The following is a 21,346-nucleotide window of genomic DNA, read 5'->3' on the forward strand; positions in this document are numbered from 1 at the left end:
TTAACGATCTGGCATTGAGTCCAAAATCTGAAAATAAATACAAAAATATGTGATATTCCTTCAAGTTTCATCCCTCTGCTCCCTATACTGCATCAATGCCAACCCATGTCACATCTTTCCTTGTCTCCACTCACACACCCTTCATATCAGCCTATGTCTCCCTTCTCACTATTCAACCCCCCTCCCCCATAGTCCTTTATTGCTCTTGTGTAAACTTAGTGCTAATTCATGAAATTCCAGCCTCTCCATCCCAAGTCCTTTGCCCTGATTTATCCGGGAGTCACCAAGGGCAGATCTCTGAACCCAGATCTAAGCTGTATTAAATATTCTAAGTGCCTATTAAAAAAAAACTCCTTCATAAAAATGCATTTACCACAATTACATTCCTTCAAATAAACAAAGCTGTATAAAAATAAACATTTAATTTCAGTGTGGAATCCCTTATATCAACATGTGATGCATTTATAGTCCCATATCAAGAATCTATAACCACTTGTAGTTGTCAATCATACTGTGCAATATGGCATCTGTCTATGATAACGATACGGTTGTAGAATCAGTCATGCAGCAGTAATTTTATAATGGAACTCCTGAAACCTATGTCAACAGACATAATGAAAGAGCAAACAATTTTAATTGCAAAATAGCAGAAAGGTTTTTAATACTTTAGGCATTTTCTACATAGATTTTAAAAGCAAAAATTTTAAATGCCTTGACAGCTTAACAACATCCTCTGTTAGTTCCTCTTGAAAGACTTCCAGTTTAATTTTGACATATCTATTGGCAATTCCAATTGACTTGATAGTAATATGTTTATGTACTTCATATGCACACATTTATGCCCGCTATTACAAAAATGCAATGAGTACAGCTCTTACAAAACTCAAGAAGCCCCACACCTTCCAGAAAAAAGCAACTAATTCAACTGGCACCCAATCCATAATCTTAAACATTCATTCCCTCAATCAGTAGCATATAGTGCCAAAGGTGTGTTCTATCAACAAGATACAACAGAGCAACTTAGATTCTTTCAGCAGTAACGTTGAAATCTAGACACTTTAACGTCTTGAAGGAAAAGGACAAGGACAGAAGACTCGTGGGAACATCATCAGCTACACATTCCCCTTAGGTCCCTCACCATCCTGTCTTCAAAACATCACTTTCAGTGAGTCTAAAATCTGGAATTTATAACCTAATCACATTGTAGGAGTAGCTGTACCAGATTAATTCAAGATGGAAATCCTGAGAGAAGACTTAGCAAAGAAAGACTTTAATAAGGTGTAAAAAGAAATATTCTGATTGCCATTAAAATAGACAGAGGCATCTTTAAGGGAAATTTGATAAATATTTTAAACAGAGGAAGACAAAGAACTTATGGACATTGTGTTGTTAGTTTATATTTGCTATGATTGCAAAAAACTGGGAGAGAAATGATGCACTGAATGACCATATTTCCAGTATGATTGAAAGGTTCTACCTCAATATCTGTGCAAGATTCTTGAGACGAGGAGCCACATTGATTGCTTCTTTCGGCTGTAACCATTCTATGTTCCATTTCTGTGAAACATGAGATGGTTGGGTTTGGATGTGCAGGTGAACTGGGGGAGAGAGGTGAGTAATGGAAAAACATAACAGATGCTATGAAAAACTAATCTTTTCAGGTATACATGCATAAAACACTTACAACAACTTCCTCTATCGCTTCCTCCACATGAGTCAGACTGGGGAAGAGTTGATTGTGAAACCTCGGTTCAGTGACAGCTCTCTTAACATTATAATTAAACCACAACACATTCATTATCGCCTAGAAATAAAGAACAGCAAATTAACCAAATAATAAAGATATGCTTCTGAAACATGTGAGTGGGAATGGTCCCATAATTCCCCAGTGTGTGACTGGGAACGGTCCCATAACTCACCAGTGTGTGACTGGGAACAGCCCCATAACCCCCCAGCATGTGACTGGGAATGGCCCCAGCATGTGACTGGGAACGGTCCCATAACTCACCAGTGTGTGTGACTGGGAATGGACCCATAATTCCCCAGGGTGTGACTGGGAATGGCCCCATAATTCCCCAGCATGTGACTGGGAACAACCCCATGACTCTCCATCTTGTGACTGGGCACGGTCCCATAACTCCCCAGGGTGTGACTGGGAATGACCCCATAACCCCCCAGCGTGTGACTGAGAATGGTCCCATAACCCCCCCCCCCCCCAGTGTGTGACTGGGAATGGCCCCATAACGCCCCAGAGTGTGACTGGGAATGGTCCCATAACCCCCCAGAGTGTGACTGGGAACGGTCCCATAACTCTCCCAGCATGCGACTGGGAATAGCCCCATAACTACCCAGCGTGAGACTGGGAATGGTCCCATAACCCTTCCAGCGTGTGACTGGGAACGGTCCCATAACTCCCCCAGCGTGTGACTGGGAATGGTCCCATAACTCCCCCAGCGTGTGACTGGGAACGGTCCCATAACTCCCCCAGTGTGTGACTGGAAATGATCCCACTGCACCCCAGTGTGAAACTAGGAATGGCCCCACAATTCCCCAGCATGTGACTGGGAAGGAAGGTCATTGATGGAACAGCTAAAGATGGTTGGGCCAAGGACACTACACTGAGGAACCCCTGCAGAGATACCATGGAGCTGAGATGACTGATCTCCCAACAACCATCTTCCTATGTGTCAGGTATGACTCCACCCACAGAGAATTTACCCCTGATACCCACTGATTCCAGTTTTGCTAGGGCTATTGATGCCACACTCAATTGATGAAGTGTTATGTCAAGGACTATCACTCTCACCTCATCTCTAGAATTCAGCTTTTTTATCCATGTTTGAACTAAGGCTGTAATGAGATTAGGAGCTGAGTGGCCCTTGCAGAAACCAAACTGGACATCACTGAGCAGGTTATTGCTAAGCAGATGCTGCTTGATAGCACTGTTGATGACATCTTCCATTCCTTTATCAATTATTGAGTGTAGACTGAGTGGGCAACAAATGGCTGAGTTGGATTTCTCCTGCTTTTTATCTACAGGACATACTGGACAATTTTCCACATTGCTGTGTAGATGCCAGTGTTATAACTCTACTGAAAGAGCTTTGCTTGGGGAGCAGCAATTTGTGGCACACAAGTCTTCAGTACTATTGCCAGAATGTTGTCAGGGTCTGTAGACTTTGCAGTACCCAGCATCTCCAACTGTTTATTGGAGTGAAATGAATGGCTAAAGAATGGTACCTGAAACACTGGGGACCACTGGAGGGGTCCAGTTCTATACACGCACCACACTCTGTGAAAATGTTGCTCCTCAGTCCTTTTGAAATATTTCCCCTCTCAACTTAAAACTTAATCTTCTAGTTTTGGATTTCCCCCATCCTTGACTATGCATCCCATCCATGTCCCTCAAGATTTTATGAACCTCTATAAGGTCACCATTCAGCTTCCAATGCTCCAGGAAAAAAAGCACCAACCTATTCAATCTCAAATCCTCCAGTCCCAGCAACATCCTTATAAATCTTTTCTGCATACTTGGAGGTTTAACAACATTCTACCCTATAGAAGGACAACCAGAATTGTACACAGTATTCTAAAAGTGACTTCACTAATGTCCTCTACAGCCACAACATGGCATCCCAACTCCTACACTTAATGTTCTGACAAATGAAGGCAAGTGCACCAAACACCTTCACCACCCTGTCGACCTGCAACTCCACTTTCAAGGAACTAAGCACCTGCACCTTTCGGTTTCTTTGTTTAGCAACACTCTCCAGGGCCCTGCCATTAACTGTCTAATCCTTGCCCTTGTTCGTCTTACCAAAATGCAACACCTTACATTTATCCAAATTGAACTCCATATGTCAGTTCTCTGCCCATTGGCATATCTGTTCAATGTTCCGTTGTACTTTGTGATAACCTTCTTCAATGTCCACTATGCACTTATTTTGGTGTCATCTGCATACTTACTAACCATATATCTTATATTCACTTTCAAATCATTTATATAAATGAGAAAACCAGCACTGATCCTTGTGGCACTCTGCTGGTCATAGGCCATCAGACTGAAAAACAATCCTCTACCACCATCCTCTGTCTCCAACCTTCAAACCAATTTGGTATCCAATTGGCTTGCTCCTCCTGGATTCCATGTGATCTAAGCTTGATAAACCATGCAGAATCTTGTCAAATGCTTTGCTGATGTCCATATACACAACGTCTACCACTCTGTCTTCAACAATCTTTTTTGTTACACCTTCAAAAAATTCAGAAAATGCATGATTTCTCAAGCAGAAAGCCATGTTGACTATCTCTAATAAATCCACGCCTTTCCAAATGCTTGTAAATCCTGTTCCTCAGGATCTCCTACAAGAACTTTTGGAGGCCAGTTGTGTCTGCCCCTGGGTAACAATGCAGGTATCTTCCAGGTAACTATCCTGGATCCAACTGCTTTCTCAATGATAAGCTGCTTCATCAATGAAATTGAATAATTGAACATTGTTTCACACAATCTACATCTCCTCAGATACTGAAACAGTGGTTGCCTTTATTCAGCAAGACCAAGACACAATTCAGCTGAATCTACTATCATCAACATTCTGGGAGTTACCACTGACCAGAAACTGACCAGTAATAAAAATAGTGTATCAACAAAAGCCATTCAGCAGCTAGGAATACTGTGAAAAATAACTCACCTTCTAGCTCCCCAATTTCTGTTTACTCTCTACAAAAGGCAAAAGTCAGGAGTGTGATGGCATACTCCTCACTTACCTGGAATTCTGCAGTGAATTAAGCACCTCGGATGTAACTACACTGGGGGAGTCCTGGTTGAAGGATGAGTATGGATCCAGCACAGGACTTGGCATCAGCAACTTGTCAGCAAGGTGGGCCCAGTGACAGAAAATGTCACTGGAAAAGTGATGACTCCAACATTGGTGGGTCTGGTGCAGGTGGCAGAGAGGTGGTGGCACAGATGTCATTAGTGATCTTGTTCAGGTCTCATGGCGAAGGTAGAAGAATGAAGGGGACTCTCTTTTAGCCAAAACTTTTTAGTCTTAAACTATTCAATATTGTGCCAGATTGTGGCAATAGTTGAAGCTTTTCACTGTATTTTACACATTCCTGATGAATGTCAATTCTCCTGCTCCTCAAATCTGCCTGACTTGCTGTGCTTTTCCAACACCACACATTTTGATAATCTAGTTTACTGTGTTGTTCATTGCAGAGTGTAAGTGACAATAAATCATCAGTCATTTATTCACCTTGTGGATTACACCTCGTGGTTCATTAAAACAACTCACCACCATCTCCTCAAGGACTGTTGGAGATAAACAATAAGCATTGGCCTTACAACAAAGTGCACACCCCATGGACAAATATTTTTAACACACTTTCAGATAATTAGTACATACCAGAGTAGTTGCCGTGGTGATCATTGTTCCTCCTGAGGCTTCCACCACCATTCTCACTGACTTGTTTTTATCAAGTATAATGACAGGGCACATAGAGGATAGGGGTGTTTTACCTATTGAGAAAAGAATATTTTTTAAATGACTCATATTCTGACAGTATAAGAATTCGTTCATCAAGTGTGGTATAAAACACTGGAACATTTGTTAGATCGATCTCAGTTGAATTACAATGAGGGTTTTATTTTCGAGAAATTACTTCATGGCATATAAGACCATAAGACGGCATGGGGGCACAGTGGTTAGCACTGTTGCCTCACAGCGCCAGAGACCCAGGTTCAATTCCCGACTCAGGCTGTGTGGAGTTTGCACATTCTCCCCGTGTCTGCGTGGGTTTCCTCTTGGTGCTCCGGTTTCCTCCCAAAGTCCAAAAATGTGCAGGTTAGGTGAATTGGCCATGCTAAATTGCCCATAGTGTTAGGTGAAGGGGTAAAGGTAGGGGTATGGGTGGGTTGCACTTCGGCGGGTTGGTGTGGACTTGTTGGGCCGAAGGGCCTGTTTTCACACTGTAAGTAATCTAATCTAATCTAAAAAGGACAAAGAAATAGAAATTAGACCATTCAGCCTATCGAGTCTGCTCTGCCATTCAATCGTGGCTGATAAGTTTCTCAACACCATTCTCCTGTTTTCTCCCCTTCACCCTTGATACTCAAGTTTTATCTATCTCAGTCTTAAATATACTCAAAGATCTGGGCTCCACAGCCTTCTATGGCAATGAATTCAATAAATTCATCATTCTCTGGCTGAAGAAGTTTTTCCTTATCTCTATTTTAAAAGATCTTGCCTTCACTCTAAGGCAGTGCCCTCAGGTCCTAGTCGCTCCTACCAATGGAAAACATCTTTCCAACATCCACTCTGTCTCGGCCGTTCAGTATTTTGTAAGTTTCAACAACCTAGTTTATAAACTCCATCAAGTATAAACTCAGAGTCCTCAAGTTCCTCATATGTTCAGCTTTTCATTCCTGGGACCATTGTAGTGAATATTCTCTAAACACGCACCAGGGCCAATACACCCTTCCAGGGATATGGGGCCCAAAACTATGCACAACACTCCAAATGTGGTCTGACCAGAACCTTACAGAGCCTCAGAAGTACATCCCTGTTTTTATATTCAAGTTATCTCAAAATAAATGCCATAATTCCATTTGCCTTCCTAACTACTGACTCAACCTGCAAGTTTACCTTGACAGAGGTAAACTCCCAAGTCCCTTTGCACTTCTGACTTCTGAAATTTCTTTGCCCACTCTCTTAATCTGTCCAAATCAATCTGCAGCCTTCCTATCTCATCTTGGTATAATTTGCAAACTTAACCAGAAAGCCCTTAGCTCCTTCATCTAGATCGATAATGTATAAACTGAAACGTTGTGGTCTGAACACTAAACCTTATGGAACACCATATGGCTGTCATCCTGAGAAGGACCCTTTTATCCCAACTTTCTGCTTTCTGTCAGACAGCCAGGCTTCTATCCATGCCAAAACCTTGCCTCTAACACCATAGACCCTTATCTAACTTAATAGCCACCTGAGTGGCAAAGACATTCTTGATGGCTAGGAAGGTAACATCCATGGGCTCTCCTTGGTCTAACCTTTTTACTTAGAATGTAGAACATTTCAGCACAGTACAGGCTCTTCAGCCTTCATGTTGCGCTGGCTTTCTATCCTACTCTAAGATCAGACTAACCTACATACCCTTCATTGTACTAACTTCCATGTGCCTATCCAAGAGTCGCTTAATTAAATGTTCTGAATGCACCTGACTCTACTACCACTGATGGCAATGCATTCCATGCACCCAGCACTCTCTGAGTAAAATACCTCCCTCTGACATCTCCCCTGAACTTTCTTCCAATTACCTTAAAATTATGCTCCCTCGTGATTTCCACCCTGGGAAAAAGTCTCTGGATATCCACTCTATCAATGCCTCTATCTTGTACATCTCTATCAAGTTACCTCTCATCCTTCTTCACTCCAATGAGAAAAGCCCTAGGTCCCTCAACCTTTCTTCATAAGACATGTCCTCCAGTCCAGGCAACATCCTGGTAGATCACCTATGCACCCTCTCTAAAGCATCCACATCTTTCCAATAATGAAGCAACCAGAACTTAACACAATATTCCAAGTGTGGTCTAACCAGGACTCTATGGAGCTGCAGCATAACTTCACAGCTCTTAAACTCAATCCCCTGCTAATGAAGCCAATACAGCTTACGCCTTCTTAACAACTCTATTAATCTGAGTAGCAACTTGGAAGGATCTATGGACATGAACTCCAAGATCCCCCTGTTCCTCCACACTGCCAAGAATTCTGTCTTTAACCCTGTATTCTGCATTCAAATTCATCCTTCCAAAGAAAATCACTTCACACTTTTCCAGGTTGAACTCCACCTGCCACTTCTCAGCCCAGCTCTGCATCCTGTCAATGTCCTGTTGCAACCTCTACAACTGCCCTCCACGCTTTCCACAGCTCCAAACTTTGTGTCATCAGCAAACTTACTAAACCCATCCTTTCACTTCCTCATCCAAGTCATTTATAAAAATCACAAAGAGCAGAGGTCCCAGAACCAATGTTTGCAGAACAAAGAATCTTCGCAGATTTGCCAGGTATGACTTTCCCTTGATGGAACCATGCTGACCTTGCCCTATTTTGTCATACACTTCCAAGTATTCAGAAATCTCATCCTTCACAAGGGATTACAGGATCTTACCCACAACCAAGGTTAGAGTAATCAGTCTACTTGCCTCACCAGCAAGACTAACATTTAATACCTATCCCCAATTGTGATTGAGAAGATGCTTGTGGGAAACATTCATAAACAGCCACATCCTGTCCAATGCTGTTCGGAAAACAATTAGAAGACTTTAATCCAGTGACAGGGAAGAAACAATAACACATTTCCAAGACGTAGGAACGTCCATTCCTGATTAGGTGTCTCATAGGATTGGGTATGTGAATTAAGAGGGAGGAATATAGTGACCATGTTGTATGTGATTGTTAACAGAAAGTGTATAAAAATACTGTTTTTTATTGTAAATTCAGAATGTGTCATGGATTTCCCTTCCAAGGCTGGCCTCAGGGGAGGATCCTTTGGCCATCTCCGTGAATTAACCAGTTTCTGCATGAATAAACCTCAGCTTGCCTGAGTTCTGTCTGCCTCCTGAGTCTTCATTTCCTGTCAGGGAGAAAAAAAACACACATACACTCGGCATCCTCAGGATGGAGCAGGTCATTTGATTGGCACCCCATCCAACACATGAGCTTCCATTCCCTTCACCAGTGACACACAGTAGCAGCTCTATTAGGTCTCCAAGGTTTTTTGACAGCACCTTCTCATCTACAAACTTGACCATCCAGAAGAAGAAGAGCAAAGTCTGGGTTGCAATGTCACCACTTGCAAATTGCCTATCAAGACTTTCACCATTCTGGCTTGGAACTATATCACTATTCATTCACTGATCCTTAGTTGAAGTCTTAGAATTCCACACAACATGGACTGCAATGGTTGAAGAAGATGGCTCTCCATCGCTTCCTCAATGCAAATACAATAAATGCTAAGCCAGCTAGTGACATTCACATTCTATGAGTGAATTAAAAATAATTTTAAAAGTGGATTCTTTGTCTTTTGTTTTATATCATGTAGATACACATTAGAAAAAAAATTATTACCAGGATAAAGAGCAAGTGAGTCAAACTAATTAGGTAGCTCTATCAAAAGCTGGCACAAGCATGAATGGTCACAGAGCCTTCTTCTATGCATTAAGAGTAAAAAATGAGGTCTGCAGATGCTGGAGATCACAGCTGCAAATGTGTTGCTGGTCAAAGCACAGCAGGTTAGGCAGCATCTCAGGAATAGAGAATTCGACGTTTCGAGCATAAGCCCTTCATCAGGAATAGGAATCTAGTTTTCTAAAAAGGCACCATCCCCATAGTTTGAAGTATGCATGTCACAATCTCCATTAAAGTGGGATCATAGTTTAGTAGTACTAACTTTAATTTCTATTGGTTGAGTCTACTCATTGTGACAGCATAAACCTCACAACTTTAATTTCGTGATTGAAAGAATCAGCAATAACATTTTTTGGAATAAACTGTTTATTGAGATGAAAGGTTAATGAGAAACTGTTATAAAAGGAGTTAAAACATGCAAGCCAACCATCCTGGGAAGAAAGCATACAAATAAATTATTTCCTGGGAGAGAAGAGATAACAATTGTTTGATAATCTACTACAAATGAACAATTAAGATCTGCCTGCCAGAAGTAATGCCTGAAGTAAAGGATTTAATCGCAGGAAAAGCTGCGTTTTAAAAACAGACAGCTAATCCCATATGTAACAAGGAACAAAGGAGGTACTTCTATAAGAGGGCAAGCTACAGACTTGAAGTCTCGCAAAGTGTAATCAATGTTGGAGATGAAAGAATCTATTAAATTAAGAATAATGTCAAACTACAAACTTGATAAAGAGAAAATTGAGAATCTAACACTAGAAGAACTCAACAGCAGAATTTTGAAGAACAACACTGAACAAGGATTAAAACCTGGACGCTTCCAGAGACAGACCATTACTGTCAGTTCTGCTATAAAACTGAAGTTCCATTCTCAACGCAATCCCACATTATAAGAAAATCATGTAATAGCAGCACCATTTAAACTAATGGGACCAGAATCACTTTATAACCAATACACACTTTAAAAGTTTGCGCTTTAGAAATAGTGTCCTCAATTTGCCAATCGCATTATAGCAAACTCGCATTATAGAAACATGTGTTATAGCAGAACGATCTGTATTGGTTGAAATCCTGGCCAGATTCCGCCATTAATTGGGTAATAGCTAAGATGGGTGGTGAGGCTTATATGACTTGCTTGAGAGGTTTTATTTTGGTTGCTACATGCAATAAAAATTGAATTACTATCATAGAATCCCTACATTGTGGAAACAGGCCATTTGGCCCAACAAGTCCACATCACTCCTCTGCAGACTATCCCACCCAGACCCATTTCCATTACTTTACATTTCCCCTGATTAATGCTCCTAACCTACACATCCCTAAACACGATGGGCAATTTAGCATGGCCAATTCACCTAACCTACATAACTTTGTGACTGTGGGAGGAAACCGGAGCGCATGGAGGAAACCCACACAAACAAAGAGAGAATATGCAAACTCCATACAGACAGTGTCCCGAGGTTGGAATCGAACTGGGTTCCTGGCACTGTGAGGCAGCAGTACTAACCACTGAGCCACCATGCTACCCAATACAGGGTGGCAATGATCTAGTGGTATCGCTAGACTGTTAATCCAGAATTATTGTTCAGCATTTGACTATGAGATTCCTTAATTAGTAGCCAACACTACAACACCATTAAAACAGAGCCAGACCTGGAAGTATGAAGTTGGCTGGGGAAGGTGGACTATCAAACCCATTCAGAATGCCTGGTGAAGAAAAGTCATCCATTTCATTATTGAAAATGATTCCACTTGTCCTGGACCTCATCTTCGACCCAAAGCTGCAAAACAACAAAATGCATACTTATATCATACTTCACCAATACATGCTTCATTTCACCCAGCCTTTAATAGGGAAGGACTGGCCTTTTTAAACTTGAAGGTGTTTGAGACTCACATGGTGACAGATTGGTACTAAAGATGACTCATAACTTTCAAACATTTGAAACTTTTCAAATCCACAAACTATCCCAAATTCTGATCAATTGTGCACAGTTCAAAAGCTGATTTTATTTTTGACATTTTTTTCTATTGACAGAATTTTAATGGACAGCTGTACTTACTAAGTAATCCATTGGAGAAAGTGAGGACTGCAGATGCTGGAGAGTCAGAGTTGAAATGTGTGGTACCAGAAAAGCACAGCCAGTCAGGCAGCATCTAAGGAGCAGAAGTGTCAATGTTTTGAGCATAAGCTCTTCATCAGAAAGAGCTTATGCTTGAAACGTTGACTCTCCTGCTCCTCAGATGCTGCCTGACCAGCTGTGCTTTTCCAGCACCACACTTTTCAACTAAGTAATCCATTGGGCAGGCATGGAAATTGTGCATCCACAAGTGCTACTGGCTAACAAGGCATAAGTCCCAGGGTGGATTCTTCAAAACTGGTACTTTATAGACTTACTGCAATAATGACAGTTCAGCCAAAACATTCTCAATGATATACTAGGTAGAAAGTAACAGCTTAGAATCAGGCCATGTGGCCCAGTTGGTCCATTATAGTTAACATCCTCCTCTGATCTCTACTTCATTCTGGACATATGTCCCTCCATTCTCTCACATGTACTTGACCAACTTTCCTTTTCACATTTCATCCAATTCATGTGGAATAAGTTCTACATTCCAACAATTTTCTGGGTAAAATAGTATCTCCTGATTTCTTTATGATATTTCTCAGTAACTGTCTTCTATTTATGGAATTTACTTTCCAAATCCATCTACAATTGGAGTTCTCTGCATTTTCTGATTAAACCTTTTCAGAATTGTGAAGGCTTTTATTAAGATGAACTTTCTCATTCCTGGAGAAAAAAAGGTGCTACCTGTTCAGCTTTTCCTGACAATTCTAATCTTCACAGCAGTGGCATTTTTCTTGGCAAATTTTCTCTGCGTTTTCTGCAATACCTATATTTTCTTTCTAGCCCATTACCTTTGATTTACAGTCACTGTTATAGTAAAGGCAATGATAAAAGTAAAGTTATGATTACTGACAAGTGTAGGGAATCATCATTCTCTTTCCTTCATTCTTATGTGGGATTATTTCTCTATTTTCCCTTATTACAGCTCCTGTTGTGGCTAAAAAGAGCTATGGAAAAGCTCATATACCAAATTGTTCACCCCATTACTCTTTCATGCCCAACTTTAGCAGGACCAAGAAGAAACATCAAGGGGAAAGACGCAAATAGAGATGTTATTACCGTGAATGAATATCTTAAGACCAGTAATCTCTTACTATAAATTAATGATTTGGAGATGCCAGTGTTGGACTGGGGTGTACAAAGTTAAAAATTACACAACACCAGGTTATAATCCAACAGGTTTAATTTGAAGCACACTAGCTTTCCAGTTGTGTGATTTTTAACTGTATAAATTAATGGTGCTGGTTACTGACACAGCGCTGCCATCCTCTGCTACAAGGGACAAATGGGATGTCCCATGATCATCGGTGGTGTAGAACTCAGGCTCATAGTATCCTATAGGATGTGTTGTATTGTCTGTGATTTTACTCCACAGCTTTGTCGTGAAATATTCTGAAGTCATATTGGAAATAAGCTGTTAGTGAAAAGAATTCACAGAATAAAATTATTAGTATAGAAAAGTGGATCTCTCGCTTCAGAGATCAGGCTTTAAATGCCGTCTAGGCTGAATGGATAAAAGTCTCTCTATCTTCCAAATGTACAAAAGTGCAAAAACACAAGCCAATTTCAAATGGTCAGTCTCATTCATAGAGGACATAGGACAGTTGATGTTAGAAATGTGGTTTCACACAGGATAGTCAGATATGCTTCTCTGACAGTAACCTGAGACATGTCATTAAGGCAGTGTTCAGTTTGTCAGCAAGTTCCAGCAACTGGCACACATCATTTCAGAAACTCAGCTGCTTCTTCAGAGAATCATAATGATTCTATGATTGTTTCTAAACAAAGACACAGGCTAATGCCTTTTGGTCCATCATATTCATGTTAGATTATTGAATGGTCTGTCCAATTAGTCCAACTCCCCACTCTTTTGACAGTATCCTTGCACATTTTCCTTTTTGTAGAATTAATCTAATTCCGCTTTGGTTATTATTGAATGTGCTTCCACAGTCAGGCAGCGTATTTCAGATCCTAGCAAATCTTGTGGTGGGATGAGAGTGACTACTGTTGAAGGTCAGGCTGAATTTTACAATTCTGGTCCCCAAACCACTAGAAGGGAAGTTGGTAACTACCTTATTGATGTCATGACTCACTAGGTTAATGTGCTAAAAATCAAGACTCACCATTGTGACAAGATTTTGTTAAGCAATCCAAATTCCCCCAATTTAACTGACTGATGAGTTCAGGTTTAAAGAAAGCAGTACCCAAGTTTCTATACTTACCATGATAATTGTCTTGTTTTTAACTTGTGGCAATATGAATTGTTCACGTACAACTGTACAAGAGGATTTGAGTATAGGAGTAGAGATGTTTTGCTGCAGTTATGTGAGGCCTTGATGAAGCCATTCCTTGAGTATTATGTGTAGTTTTGGTCTCCTAGTCTGAGAAAAGACATTCTTGCTATTGAGGGAATCCAGAGATGGCAGGACTGGCAATATAATGAAAGAATGGATTGACTAGGCTTTTGCTTACTGACATTTAAAAGAATGAGGTGTATCTCATAGAAACATATAATAACCTGATGGGACTGGACAAGCTAACAAGTGAGAAGAATATTCCCGATGTTAGAGAATTCCAGAAGGAGGGGTCACGGTCTAACAATAAGGGGTAAGCCATTCATGACTGAAATGAAGAAATATTTCTTCACTCAGATGTGAACCTGTGCAATTCCTTCCCACAGAAAGATATATTCAAGGGGGAGCTGGATGTGGCTCTTCTGGATAAATGGATCAAGGGGTATGGAGAGAAAGTAGGAGAGGATACTGAAATTGCATGATTAGCCATGATCATATTGAATGGTAGTGCAGTTTTGAAGGGCTGGACGACCTTTAAAACTTCTGTAAAGTCCTCCTTCTCAAACAGATGACAGATAAAGACAGACATTAAGAGTAGAAAGGGGAAAACATGTTAGAGAAGCCAGCTTGAAAGCACTCGTCTGGGTCACAGAATTCAATGAGCTGCTTTCTTTCTCTTCCTTTCAATTCTTTTGTTGTTCTTTGCTGTTGACACAAGGTTGCTTGCACACCAATGGTGTCTTTCATTCACTATCACACAGTCACAGGGCTGTACAGCATAAAAACAGAGATTTCAGTCCAACTCATCGATGCCATCCAGATATCGTAAATAAGTCTAGTCCCCTTTGCCTGCTATTGGCCCATTTCCCTCTAAATCCTTCCTTTTAATATAGCCATGCACATGCCTTTTAAATGTTGTAATTGTACCAGCCTCTACTACTAATTCCTTTTCAGCTCATTTCATACATGCACTACCATCTGCATGAAAACATTGCCCCCTTAGGTCCCTTTTAAATCTTTGCCCTCTCACCTTAAACCTATGCCCTCCCCACCTTGGAGAAAAGACCTTGTCTATTTACCCTATCTATGCTCATGATTTTATAAATCTCTATAAGGTCACCCCTCAGCCTCCAATGCTGCAGGAAAATAGTTCCAGCCTGTTTCAGCCTCTCCCTATAACTCGAACCCTTCAACCTTGGCAACATCCTTATCTGAATCCTTTGAAGTTTCATAAAATTCTTCCTATGTAGCAGGGAGACTAGATTTGCACACAATATTCCAAAAGTGGCTTAACTAATGTCCTGTACAGCTGCAATACGACCTCCCAACTCCTCTACACAATGCAAGAAAGATAAGCATACCAAATGCCTTCTTCACTATTCTGTCAACCTTGGACTTCACTTATGAACTTGCACTCCAAGGTGTCTTTATTCAGCAACACTCTCCAGGACCCCACCAGTAAGCGTATAAGTCCTGCCCTGATTTGCCTTTCCAGAATCACTATCTCACATTTATCTAAATTGTTGAAAAGTGATCATTTTACTGAGTTTAAAGGGATTTGATTCCTGCTTCAGTTGGGGACTTGCGGAGAATGGTGTCTGTTACTGGAGACTTTCTGATGCCTACATACAAGAGAAAGGCAGACAGAGATGCCGGTGTTGGATGGGGTGTACAAAGTTAAAAGTCACAGACCACTAGGTTATAGTCCAACAGGTTTAATTGGAAGCACTAGCGTTTGGAGCATCGCTCCTTCATCAGGTGGTTGTGAAGGACACAATTGTAAGACACAGGATTTATAGTAAAAGTTTACAGTGTGATGTAACTGAAATTATACATTGAAAAATACCTCAATTGTCTGTTGAGTCTCTCTGGGTACTGATCCTTTTGCCTGTGGAAACAGTTTCTCCTTCCTAAAGAAGATAATACTTCCTACTGTTACAACACCCATATTAACTGCCTATAACAATATGCTGTTCCAATAAGACACTTATTAAAATTACATCAGCTTAATTTCAAAACCACACAGCAGCTGTCATCTTCAGTGTCAATCTTCTTCTGGCTGAAGATCTCCCTGGGTCATCTTCTTTCTTTTTACTGCGAGTATGTTTCATATGAAAAGGTACCTTTGATGAGAGTGTTCCTAATTTCTTGGATCTGTTTCAATGGCAGTTGCTCTCTCTTTCTCTTTAGTTTTTAAAATGTCTGCATTTTTATATACTCAATATCAGATCATCTCATTGAATTTATTATTTTGCCAACATTGAACTGTTCTGGGGAAAATCATCAGCCTCAGAGTCAGAGTTGGGGTTCAACGACAGAGTTTATTGTACAAGGAAATACTGGAATTCCAGGGAGGGAAAGACACCAACAGCACAGTGGTCAGCTGCAAGTCTTCTCTCCACCCAGAGCGCATGTCAAGATGCTTTTATGCATTTTATAATACAATAGGTCAGCGTTGCTAGTTTCGATGGTAATTATCAGTTCCAGTGCAGACTTGTCCAAGACATTGGTTTGGCCACATTTAGAATACTATGTACAGTTCTGGTCACTGCCTTACCAAAAGGATGTGGAGAGGGTGCAGAGAAGGTTTGCAAGGATGTTGCCTGGTTTGGAAGGTGCTAGCTATGAAGAGAGGGTGAGCATTGTTTTCATTAGAAAAAAGGAGATTGAGGGGGAACCTGATTGAGGTCTACAAAATCATGAAGGTATAGACAGGGTGGATAGGGATAAGCTTTTTCCCAGGGTGAAGGATTCAATAATGAGAGGTCACACTTTCAAGGTGAGAGGTGAAAAGAGGCTACATGTGGCAAGTACTTTACACAGAGTGTGGTAGGTGCCTGGAACATGTTGCCAGCAGAGGTAGTAGAGGCAGGCACAGTAGATTCATTTAAGATGCGTCTGGACAAATGCATGAGCAGGTGGGGAGCAGAGGGATACAGATGCTTAGGAATTGTGTGACAGGTTTAGACAGTGGATTTGGATCGACTCAGATTTGAAGGGCCAAAGGGCCTCTTCCTGGGCTATAAATTTTTTTGTTCTTTGTTAATTTCAGCGCGGTCATTGTCAATTTCAATACCGACATTGTCAAATTCAACGTCTGCGCAGAAGTCCATTGCTGTAGTAATGGTTGCTAATCACTCTTCCTTGCAAGGACAATTACTGCGGCCCTGGCTATTAGCTCTTTGTATGGAATCCGAATCAGACTGTTAGCATTTCTATTAAAGGTATTGTCTGGACCAGTGGGCAGTATAAGCTACTCATGTGTATTCTGTTCTTCATCTGCCATGAACTAATCAACTAGATTGTGAATGTATTGTGCTGGCATCCAGGTGGCCCCAGGCAGTATCTGTGTTTGCTCTGCTGTCTCTGTTCATGTTGTGGTACAGCAGCCATCTTGTTTGTCAAGTGGCCAATTTATGGCTCAGCAGCCATCTTGTGCGTACACGTGCCTAGTGTCACCTTGCCCCGTGCCATCTCTCACTGCAGAACCAAATTTGATTGGGTTTTATTATCCTGGAGCATATTTGAAACTGATTGGTTAAATTTGAATTGTTGTCAAAACAGCAACCAAAATCAAGTATCCATTTCATAGCTAAATGTTACATATTTTCAATTTTCCAATACATTGTGGCACTGCCATCTAGTCATATAAACAGGTGCTTGCAAGCTCTCAGTTCAGAATAGCATTCTCGCTCTCAAAGGTAAAGCACCCACCTTCAACTTCATAACACTACATTTGAATACATTTACTAATCTTTCCTTTATAAAGGAGCAATCCCAGTTCGTCTTTCCTCTGCACATGACTGAGGTCCATCATTTGCATTGTACCTCATTTCATATGTCAGCAGTTTTATCATTTTGAAACTTCATGTCTCAAACTTGAGATTTATTCCAAGCCCTACTGCCTCACTTCTGGGTAGATCCAAAACCTAAACTACAAGATCTATGAAAACAGCATTCCAATAAATGGGAGCAATCATTACAATGGTTGAGGGACCTGGCATTGTTACGCAGCAACGTGAAGACAAATTTCCAATCAACAATACATTCAATATTTTCTGATAGAACTTTATTCCTTTTCATGAAAGATTTAATATCGCAGGTGGAGATCTGACTGTGGTCATTTTGCTGTGAAATTGGGGAGAGTAATTGTAAATTGGGAGACAGGAAGTTTGAATTTGGTATTTGTAAAATGCTCATGGGGAAAAGCATTGTGTGTTCCTTGAAAATATGGTGCCTTTTCTGTGCTTAGAGATTAAAATGGATATCTATGAACAGCAACTTGAGATTGCAATCAAAAAGCCCAAACTGAAACATTTGTATTGAAAGCTGTACAGTTAGTAGGTCAAGCAGCAGTTTTTGCCAAGACAATAGACTTCTGCATTTAGCCAAATTGAACTAGATATCTAGATGTCAAAAACCTATTAACTTTAAATATGATGGCTTTGACAACATAGGACAAATCCATTTTATGAAATATTGAAATGTCATCATGGGTGTAAAAGAAGGGGACAAGAGCTTGCTGCCATCTGCCATAGCTAACAGCTCTCAGCTCTCGAGAGAGAATCACTGCCTCTCATGACCTCGTCTATGTCTTATAGAAAGCACCATCTAAATAACAATGGTACCAACAACGGTGAAGGCTTCCTGTCAGAAAAATCAATGAAGAAGGCGTTCCTGACAGAAGAATCAACACAGATGGCACAGAACATTCCAAAACACATAACTTGGCTATGATTTCAAGAGTCTAAATTCTGCTTTTCTTTCTTTATGAGTGGGATTTATATTAAAAGTATACCATTAGAATCTTGTTTTATTTGGAAACAATTAGTAGTTAGAAGGGATTTATTCGGTTTGTTAATTGTTTAGTTAATTTGCTCAGTGTTAGAGTCAAAAAGTGTGGTGCTGGAAAAGCACCGCAGGTCAGGCAATGTCTGAGGAACAGGAGAGTTGACGTTTCAGGCATAAGCCCTTCATCAGTTCACTGTTAGAGTTAGATAAATTGTTACTTGCTGAGTGCCAGGAATTTATTTAACCACAAGAAGTTACTGGGAAGCAGGTTACACCACTTTTCACACTCTTTTTACAGATTATAGGGTGGAGGTGCTCCTGTTTGGGTATTTCAGTTTTAGTTCCCAGAGGGGCGTCAACCTCTGTTTCCCCTGTGGCTTCCCATGTGGCTGAATCATAAAAACATTCGCAGTCTCAGTAAACAGCTTATTATCAATGAACTTGGTTTGCCAATCAATCTTCCAAACCCATAACATCGCTCCAGAAAATTACAGAAGGAACCTCTGCACTTTTCCAGTGTCACATGCATACAAATACCTAGACGGCCTAACTCTCACTCATGGACAATAAAAGTAGAACAAGAACTAATGACAAGAGGTTTATAAAATCATGAGGGGTATGGATAAGGTGAATGGCAGATGTCTTTTCCCTAGGATGGAAGATTCTAAGACTAGGGATCATAATTTTAAGGTGAGGAGAAAGATTTAAAAAAGATATTTTACGTGTGGAATCAACTTCTAGAGAAAGTGGTGGATACAGGTACAGACACAATGTTTAAAAGATATTTGGATAGTTACTGCAATATGAAATGTTGCTAAGTGTAGGCAGGTGAGACTAGTTTGTTTTGGGATTATGGTCAGTATTCACTGGTTAGAATGAAAGGTAAATTTCCATGCTGTATGACTCGATGACAGTTCACTCGACATGCAGTGTGACTGGACAAGGTGAAGTCATTTCAATTACCTGAACAACATTGGACTTATAATTTACCTCAGTCATATTGACAAATAATGGGTCTTCCATCATATTTCTCTTTTCATATGCAAACTTCAAGGCTTCAACTATTCGATGATACGTCAAGGCCCTCTGTTCTGGGGAGGAAATGCTATCTGAAGTAAAACTTTAACCTGGAAATAAAAAGGAAACTAAGAGAAAACATGGCAATTAAATGATCTAATTAATTCACAATTAATCTATGGTATTTATGATATGTTTCATTCCTCAGAGAGTGGTTAGTATCTGGACATTGTTATTGAAAGGTGTGGCTGGTAAGAATAGCACTGATGCATTTAAGGAGAAGTTAGCTCAGTATACGTAGGTTAAATGAATAGAAGATCCCAAAGACGGTTTGAAGGACCAATGGATACCCATTGGGCAGAACGTCCTGTTCCTGTGTTGTAAATTCTACATTGTAATTTTATATATCTATTGGATCCAATGGTTTAGAGTACCATTAGTATTAATCATTGCTCTAACATATGTGATTCCAGACCCAGAATAATGTAGTTCATTATCAATGTCTGGTCAAAGATCAGCCCTAGTTTGATGAAGAATGTAGGAGAACATATCAGATACAGAAGAGGTGCCGACCTGATAACACCAAAAGATATGATGACATTTGTGTTAAATTGTGAAAGAAAAAGGTTATAGATACGACTAACCAATATGAATGGCGGTGTAAATTAATTATTAACAGCAGAAGGAAGCTCCTTGGTTGTCCATCCCCAGTGATGCCAAAACCATATATCATCTTGATGGAATCTTGAGTCAGTGAATATTGTTTTGTAAAGTTACTGACAGTAATTATAGATTGGGAAGCAGGAAGTTAGAACTTCGTGTGTGTAAAATGTAAATGGGAAAGCATTGTGTGGTCCCTTTAAAATATGGTGTTTCTCAGTTCTTAAGAGTTAAAACGGATGTTTGCGAGCAACTTGAATATTTGTTCATACACCATGAGCCCGAGCTAAAACATTTGTATTGAAAGGCCATACAGTAAGCAGGACAAGCAGTAATTTTTATGAAGCCAATAGGCTTTTGAATTTATCCAATCAAAAGGGTTCAGAAAAGATTTACAAGGATGTTGCCAGGGTTGGAGGGTTTGAGCTAAAGGGAGAGGCTGAACAGGCTGGGGCTGTTTTCCCTGGACCGTCGGAGGCTGAGGGGTGACCTTATAGAAGTTTATAAAATCATGAGAGGCATGGATAGGGTAAATAGACAAGGCCTTTTCCCTGGAGTGGGGGAGTCCAGAACTAGAGGGCATAGGTTTAGGGTGAGAGGAGAAAGATATAAATCGCACCTAAGGGGCAACTTTTTCACGCAGAGGGTGGTACATGTATGGAATGAGGTGGTACAATTGGAACATTTAAAAGTCATCTGGATGGGTATATGAATAGGAAGGGTTTAGAGGGATATGGGCCAAGTGCTGGCAAATGGGACTAGATTAGGTTGGGATATCTGGTTGGCATGGAGAAGTTGGACAGAAGCATCTGTTTGCGTGCTGTACATCTCTATGACTCTAAGTTGAACCAGGCACTGAGATACCAAAAATCTATTAAATTTAAATGTGATGTTTTTGACAATGAGAGACCAATGCTATTGTAAGAAATATTGATATGTCATCATGGGTATAAAAGAAGGGGCAGTTGAACAAAGACTCCAGAGCTAACAGCCTTCATACCTATCTATCTCTCCCGAGAGAGAGAGAGACACACATAGACAGACAGAAATTGTACCATTAGAATCTTGCTTTATTCAGGAGTAGTTAGCAGTTAGAAAAAATTTATTTGATTTGTTAATAGTTTAATTAATTTGTTCATTGTTAGAGTTGAATAAATGAATAGTTACTTGTTGATTTTAAAGTGTGTCAGGGATTTATTTTGTTTAATCACTAAAAGTTTCTAAAGAAACAGGTTACATCACTTTTCACACCCTTTTTATAGATTAT

General features: G+C 40.3%; 1 pseudogene; it reads right to left on the reverse strand.

The window, feature by feature from the left end:
* Positions 1-21,346, reverse strand: part of LOC132827260 (glutathione hydrolase 1 proenzyme-like) — a 59,852-nt pseudogene continuing 38,506 nt past the window's right edge.

The sequence above is a fragment of the Hemiscyllium ocellatum genome, chromosome 24 (assembly GCF_020745735.1).
Source record: "Hemiscyllium ocellatum isolate sHemOce1 chromosome 24, sHemOce1.pat.X.cur, whole genome shotgun sequence".
Lineage (NCBI taxonomy): Eukaryota > Metazoa > Chordata > Chondrichthyes > Orectolobiformes > Hemiscylliidae > Hemiscyllium > Hemiscyllium ocellatum.